Raw genomic sequence first — 8,925 nt, 5'->3', positions numbered from 1 at the left:
CTCCAGGTCACCCAAAATAACTTTTTGTTTTGTCAATAACTTGATATATAGTCCGGTTACTTATTCCGACGTAGTGCCCTTTGTGCCCTTTGAACTTAAGGACGCTTAACTATGGCAACAGAATACTCATGCTCGAAAATCCTTTCTGTGATTGGACAAAATGCTTTCATGGTGGGTGATTTGGTTGTGTTTGAAAAACGTCTCGTTAATTATATCGTGATGGAAAGCAAGTGGAAAACTATAAATATTTGACTAGATCTTACAAAGATTTATATTTTTATTAAAAAAATTGTTTCTCCAATTGCTCTTTGCATCCGTGACAGCTGTTTATTCGGGACAATTATATAATTTTTAAGTAAACTTTGTTGTACGAACGTACATGACTTTTAGAACGCATGTGAGATTAACGCGGGGTTTTGGTGAATGTAAACAGAAAGATACGAGGACCGAGAATACTGAACACAAACAGAGAAAACGTTATTTAAATGGTATCTTTGTGCTTCTGAAGGTTATCGAAATGATAGTTTTAAACATAAAAATACTCAAATTTAAATACGTCGGATATCTTTTTTAAAGATAGTTCTTGTTTAGGGAGCTACCATTTGATTTTTATGGGGGGGGGGGGGGGGGGGGGGCTAGGATGAAATTTGAAAAAAATAGGCAGGACAGGAGTTTTGAGTAAAAAAAAAGTCAGGATGAGACACTTGCAAAAAAAAAGTCAGGACGACAATTTAGGTAAAAAAAAAGTCAGGATAAACTATAAAAAAAAAGGCAGGACCGAACAGAGTGGAAAATAAAAAGGCAGGACAAAATTTTTCATCCTAGCCCCCCCATAAAAATCAAATGGTAGCTGCTTAGTTTACATGTACTTTGATCCTTCTAGTCATTTTCTGAGCTTTATCTAGTAATTCATTTGATTGTATAGCTCAAATTTTGGGCACCTTGATTGGTTAATAAAATTATCTTATCTTATCGTATCAATGCATGGACCCGTATATAATATACTACTAGTTGCTTCGCATCATGGTGCGTAGCTATTAGTTTCAGTCGAAATACACGCCATCTTGAATAAATTACTCATCACGTATAGATTCTGATTGGTTGCATTATAATGAGGCTGAGATACAGCAACAGCTATTGGCTTGAATGAGATAAAGAATTACAGACTTTTCTCGTCCAGGATAAGACATCAAATGCCGGAAAATTAACTATGTGTATTTCATACTAAACCCCTTACGGGAAGGATTGTGCCTGATGTTCATATGATGAAATCATAATCTTTCAGTTAGTTTAATTCTGGAGCTGGCATGTCAGTTAACTGCTAGTAGTCTGTTGTTATTAATGTATTATTGTCTTTTTGTTTATTTTCTTTGGTTTATACATCTTCTGACATCAGACTCGGACTTCTCTTGAACTGAATTTTAATGTGCGTATTGTTATGCGTTTACTTTTCTACATTGGTTAGAGGTATAGGGGGAGGGTTGAGATCTCACAAACATGTTTAACCCCGCCGCATTTTTGCGCCTGTCCCAAGTCAGGAGCCTCTGGCCTTTGTTAGTCTTGTATTATTTTAATTTTAGTTTCTTGTGTACAATTTGGAAATTAGTATGGCGTTCATTATCACTGGACTAGTATACATTTGTTTAGGCGCCAGCTGAAGGACGCCTCCGGGTGCGGGAATTTCTCGCTACATTGAAGACCTGTTGGTGACCCTCTGCTGTTGTTTTTTATTTGGTCGGGTTGTTGTCTGTGACACATTCCCCATTTCCATTCTCAATTTCAGTTACAATCAACTGTCATTGATTCATGTTCTTTTTATCATGCATACGTCTCAAGATAAATTCAATATTGAAATATCAATCATTAATACGTGTTTAATTGCTTTGTTACACTGCAATTTGTGCGATTTGCTTTGCTAAATTACGTTACTCTGTATATAATGTTTACAAAAATGATTATCTGTATTTTATAACTTCTGATGATATAGGCACACCTCCAGAAAGAGAGTCGTGTCTAAATTTATAATTGTTTTAATGTAAGAAGAATTTTTTTAAAACATGGGTGTATAACGCCCACTCTTAAAGTACATCCTTTTTATATCAATCATTATCTAAAAATACCACGTTTCCAATACTAATTTAACAACCACATGCACACATCTTCTATACTATTAAACGAGAAGACCTCATTTTGTGTGTCGCTTCTCTTCCTTCCACAATAAATTAATCATCATGCCTCTGTGTCCAATAGGTAACATGCATAGTCGCATTTGTCATCCATTCTTATGATTATTCAGATTGAGTTATTTTGGAAGAAAAAACGACAAAAAAGGAGTCCGGATATGATTCCGTCATCAGACTGAATTTTAGTCATAGATAAGAGTTCCGGTTTGAAACATGGACAAATACAACTAATCGTATGATAGATAACAAAAATGAAAATAAATAAGCCAATCAGAGCGTTCTCAATATCATGGTGTTTAGATCGCAAGAACCACAACTATTATACCTTCTTATAGAGGACAATTATTTTTCGCGTTTATCTACACGTAAACTACGATTATACTACTTTAATATATAGAGACTCTCTGTAATCTGTCTACTGTTTTCTGTGAAATGTTTACTATTTAAAAGGGGTCATACCAGTTGCATATAATTGAAATAAGTAAAACAAACGGAAACAAGAATGTGACCGTAGTACAACGTATGCCACATCGGCACTATACTTACTGAGTTTCGAGTTGATTGGACTTCAACTTCATCAAAAACTACCTCGACCAAAAACTTTCACCTGAAGCGGGACAGACGGATGGACGAACGAACGAACGAACGCACGGATGCACAGACTAGAAAACATAATGCCCATAAATGGGGCATACCGTAAATTTATTGTTGAAATTAAAGTTGTGATTTGGCAAAAATGAAAGTAGGGTAGAGATTAGAGGGAGGCAGGACCTTTTTCGGGACGTCTGGATCGATTGTTTTAAAGCTCGGGATTTGGGGATTGATCCTTATGGGTTTTCGGGATATGAATTTCTTTAAATTTTGCATCTCGGGTTTCATGTTTTTAATCCCGGGATTTCAAAATGGATGGTCTTAGAAGCATATTTTATTAGACTAATAATGGTCTTTGTATAAAGAGTTGCATTTATTTCATGTTTGAAGCGGTGCAAATTTTAAATTTAATTTGACTTTTACCAAAAGATGCATTGTAGCAAAGGAGAAGAATACTTGTGGTCTGAGGCCAGAAACACGAAAATAATTGAATTTAACAGAAAGGAAACAAATATCCGACTTTAGAAAAAGGTGTCTTTTATGAAATTCTCCATACATAATATCGTTTACCAAAAATCATCCTACAACAGTTCACAAGTTGTATATGCCCGCGATTTCGCGGGTGTGTTCTAGTATAACCTTAAATTAGTGTAGAGCGAAGCAGTCCATAGCTTTTTAGGAAGCTAAAACTTGTATAATGTTAGGGTTGCAAGCATAATACAGTATACCAGCGGCAGGTAGTCAGCTACAGTCAACATCTATAAGTCCATTAACTTTTGTCAGCTGGTCGTTGTTTCATAAACGGAACCCGATATATTTTTTAATATATCATATTGAACTGTTTTTTTTTAAATATGATTTTGCGAATGATCACCAGACGTCTTCTTTTATTTACATGTATATTCATCTGTCTTTTGATTGTTTTGTTAATGTGTTGCTGTCCAATATTCTTATTTTCATTTATTCATTTATAACTATATTTTTAATTAAATTTAATTTGACAATTGGTTTCTGTCTCATAACGTTAACGATATTTTATTCATTACAAACTGTCTTGATTTATTTTGTTAATGTGTTTAGGTCTCATTGCACATAGGCTAGAGGTTTAGGTGGGGGGTTGCGATCTTACAAAAGGAAGGGGCAAGCTGAGGCCCACCTCAGGGTGCGGGATTTTCTCGCAATGTTGTATATCCATTGATTGCCTTCGGGTGTTTTCTGCTCTTGAGTCGGGTTGTTGTCTCTGTGTAGGACACAAATCCCGTTTCCATGTTATTTTTTTTTCATATACATTTACAGCACATCTTCTTTTATTCAGATTGAAATAAGTCAACTAATTTTGTCTAGTAATTTCTGTCTCAGATGCGTATACTTAAATTGTTCTTTACTTCATCTTTCAATTTCTCATGCTTTTCCTGTTAATGGGTCGATGTCTCATCTACGTACTCCCCACATCAGATTTTTTCATGAATAAAAGTAGTGGGGGTTCTGGGCCACTTTTTCTAATGCAAACCCTATGGGAGTGAGGTTAACCTCCCAGAGTTAACCTCCCTAATAAATGTCGTCAATTTAAGTATTATGACATTAATTAATTAAATTAATTACTTTAGATAAGGTCATTATTAAGTGTTACTAATTAATTGGCGTTATTGAATAAGTATATATATATATATATATATATTCTTTATATTTGATGACAATTCCCAGTCTATAAATAGATACACAGGAAAACCCCATCTAAGTGTGTATTTACAGATCATTATTGTATAAGATGTCTCTGGTATTATTTATTCACCTACGGCTATTTATCTCTGATTATTAAATCAATATTGAATGCGTGTTTAAACTTGACCATTATTGCATGTAGTGACCTTTAACATGTTGATACGTGTCAATAAATCCGCCATATTGAATTATTGCGTCGTTCTTTTGAAATCATTAAATAGTTAATATTATTGGCACTAATTAGTATAATATATCTTAATAATTATGGGGTTATTTTTTTTTTCTTTTTTTTTTTTTTCAAGTATTTGAATTCATAATATAATTGCTAAATCACTGATAGCGTGCGTTAACTTGTCTCTGTTGTACTATATACTATCCAACTATCATCCAATTCCGTTTATTAAAAATTAAATAGTATAAATTGAAAACTTATTTTCTTATTTCCTCGATCATATTCACTTTAAAACTGAAATCCTTTTACTATAAAATACCAAACTGATAAACAAGACATTTCAACACTTTCTGTTGACCTCAATAACCTGGTGTGATTAAGTACATGGGTGAATGACCATTAATGTAAACATATCAAGTAATTCTTATCAAATAATGATTATTTCAACCTTTTATTTTATTAGACTGTTTTGAACCTTTTGAGTTATATTCATTTTTGATAAACTTATTCATTAATAAATGCTTTTATTTCAAGAATGATCAATCAAAGGCCAGAAAATTAATCAGCAAACCTACATTACATGCCTTCAAAATATTTAATGACGACTTGGTGGCTGTTCACATGTAAGAACAGCGATTATACTTAAACAGACCGATCTACGTGGGATTCACTATACTCGATTTGTCAAAGACGCATATGTACGATTTCCATCATTATTACCTGAAGAATAAATATGGGTCTAGAGCAACACTCTTGAAGAAATTTCAGAAACCTTCTACCAATCAAAAGTCCAGAAAGTGGATGTTCGGGACGATGATATGTGGAAAGTTGAAAACATCCTCAAAACGAAAGGCAAAGTACCCAAGAAACAATATTATGTAAAATGGTTACATTGGCCAAAGAAATTCAACTATTGGATTAAAGCTCGTGATCTATCTGATATTTGAGAGAGTTAACTACCCAGGAAAGACTAAGTTTAACTGTCGAGACTTGAAGTTAGTCTTTCCTGGGTAGTTAACTCTCTCAAATATCAGATAGATCACGAGCTTTAATCCAATAGTTGAATTTCTTTGGCCAATGTAACCATTTTACATAATAATGTTTCTTGGGTACTTTGCCTTTCGTTTTGAGGATGTTTTCAACTTTCCACATATCATCGTCCCGAACATCCACTTTCTGGACTTTTGATTGGTAGAAGGTTTCTGAAATTTCTTCGTCTTGAAAATCAATCAGTCGATAAACTGATAGCCCACCACGTAATATTCTTTGGGATATTTTAAATATCTCTCCGCTCCATTACTCATCGTATTTCTTGGTAAAAGGATTTATTATGTATGTAAATCGAACTTTATCACCGATTTTGAAACGGAAATGTTTTCATACTTTCTCTGTCTTAGGTTGTAATCTTTTCGGCAAATACATTTTCCACCACAGGTTTGTCTCTTTAGATATTGTGACTTTATCTGGTGCCATTCTAATCGTTCTATGGAAGGTCTTATTGTAGTTGTTAGCAAACTTCTGTAAGTTATCCACATAGTCATATGACTGCTTACTGGTGATAAATCTCATGATTTTTTATTCAATAGTCTTGATAACTCTTTCAACGTAATTAGCTTTGATTTCTGTTTTTTTGTGCAAATACATGTTGAATATTTCTCTGTTTAGGAGAGATTCTACTCATTTTGATCTGAATTCTTGTCCTTTATTTGTTCTTATTCTAATTGGTGATCTTCCTTCTGATAAAACATGTTTCAAAGCGGTGTATTCTTTTTCAGATTAATGAATAGACTCCCACATGGTCGTTGTGTCCCCTCTTTGTACTTATTCATGAATTTCTTTTGCTTATTTGGATACATCTGTCTAGAAAATATGTCTGGCCCAACTTGATGACGTGGGTTTTTGAATATGACTATATATTGGCTCACGATTCGACTCTCCTTTCCCCTCCTTCGAGAATGTATTTTGCATTATACAGGCTACACTAAGGTTCCTAACGGCTGCCCTCTACAAATAATTCACACTAATCCTTACTATTGGTGGCGTCTCTCATTCAATTGACTAGGATGATTAAACATGGATATCTAGAGTCAATGAATGAGTCATCATTCAAATTTTCAGGTAAACCTTGAACAAACAAAATGTTTTTATGGTTTGTTACATTTCACCAAATAATTGCTGCCATCGTTTATACCACCATATCATCCTCTCATGTGGTGGTTTTATCATAGTCCGTGCTCGCCACAATAATGTGTTGATCCAAAACGTTTTACTTGAACCAGTAGGTCCAGCAAACATCATAGTGAATGGATGATGAAGTACAACTTTCGGCGGCGGCGGCGGAGGAGGAGGAGGAGGAGGAGGAGGAGGCGGTGGCGGGGTGGAGGAGGCGGCGGTGGGGGTGGTGGTGGAGACGGTGGTGGTGGTGGTGGAGGTGGTGGTGGTGGTGGCGGCGGCGGTGGTGGTGGTGGTGGTGGTGGTGGTGGAGGTGGTGGTGGATGTTGTGGTGGTGGTGGCGGCGGCGGCGGTGGTGGTGGTGGTGGTGGTGGAGGTGGTGGTGGATGTTGTGGTGGTGGCGGCGGCGGTGGATATGCATCATTGCTCAGCGGATATGGGTGACTAATTTTCCTAACTCCTTTTTACTAAAGGTGCTATCAAGCTGATGTTCGGGGCTATATTATGACACATCAAACAAGTGTTTATCCTTCGTCATATCTTGATATATATCATCAGTGTTGATGTTGTAGCATAGTGAGTCTCCGTCCGTAAACAAGAGTGTTGCTCTAGACCAATATTTATTCTTCAGGTAATAATGATGGAAATCGTACATATGCGTCTTTGACAAATCGAGTATAGTGAATCCCACGTAGATCGGTCTGTTTAAGTATAATCGCTGTTCTTACATGTGAACAGCCACCAAGTCGTCATTAAATATTTTGAAGGCATGTAATGTAGGTTTGCTGATTAATTTTCTGGCCTTTGATTGATCATTCTTGAAATAAAAGCATTTATTAATGAATAAGTTTATCAAAAATGAATATAACTCAAAAGGTTCAAGACAGTCTAATAAAATAAAAGGTTGAAATAATCATTATTTGATAAGAATTACTTGATATGTTTACATTAATGGTCATTCACCCATGTACTTAATCACACCAGGTTATTGAGGTCAACAGAAAGTGTTGAAATGTCTTGTTTATCAGTTTGGTATTTTATAGTAAAAGGATTTCAGTTTTAAAGTGAATATGATCGAGGAAATAAGAAAATAAGTTTTCAATTTATACTATTTAATTTTTAATAAACGGAATTGGATGATAGTTGGATAGTATATAGTACAACAGAGACAAGTTAACGCACGCTATCAGTGATTTAGCAATTATATTATGAATTCAAATACTTGAAAAGAAAAAAAAGAAAAAAAAAATAACCCCATAATTATTAAGATATATTATACTAATTAGTGCCAATAATATTAACTATTTAATGATTTCAAAAGAACGACGCAATAATTCAATATGGCGGATTTATTGACACGTATCAACATGTTAAAGGTCACTACATGCAATAATGGTCAAGTTTAAACACGCATTCAATATTGATTTAATAATCAGAGATAAATAGCCGTAGGTGAATAAATAATACCAGAGACATCTTATACAATAATGATCTGTAAATACACACTTAGATGGGGTTTTCCTGTGTATCTATTTATAGACTGGGAATTGTCATCAAATATAAAGAATATATATATATATATATATATATATATATATATATATATATATATATATATATATATATATATATACTTATTCAATAACGCCAATTAATTAGTAACACTTAATAATGACCTTATCCAAAGTAATTAATTTAATTAATTAATGTCATAATACTTAAATTGACGACATTTATTGGGGAGGTTAACTCTGGGAGGTTAACCTCACTCCCATAGGGTTTGCATTAGAAAAAGTGGCCCAGAACCCCCACTTCCCCCACTACTAATAAATGTCTTGTGACTAGACCACTCTCCATCTATGTCACAATTTATGAACGTAAACTATATGTTCTTTTTCCATATATTGAAATGATTTATATGTCACTGTGTTATGGGATGCATTGGCGGATCGAGGGGAGGGGGTCCGGGGGTTGAAACCCCCCTTTTTTGGCCGATCAATGTATTTGAAAGGGGACATATAGTTGGACCCCCCACTCACCCCTTTGTCCTGGGTTGGGATCCCCCCTCCTTTTTTGAAATGGCTG

The sequence above is a fragment of the Mytilus edulis genome, chromosome 11, assembly GCF_963676685.1.
Source record: "Mytilus edulis chromosome 11, xbMytEdul2.2, whole genome shotgun sequence".
Classification (NCBI taxonomy): domain Eukaryota; kingdom Metazoa; phylum Mollusca; class Bivalvia; order Mytilida; family Mytilidae; genus Mytilus; species Mytilus edulis.
This window is presented reverse-complemented; position numbering follows the sequence as displayed.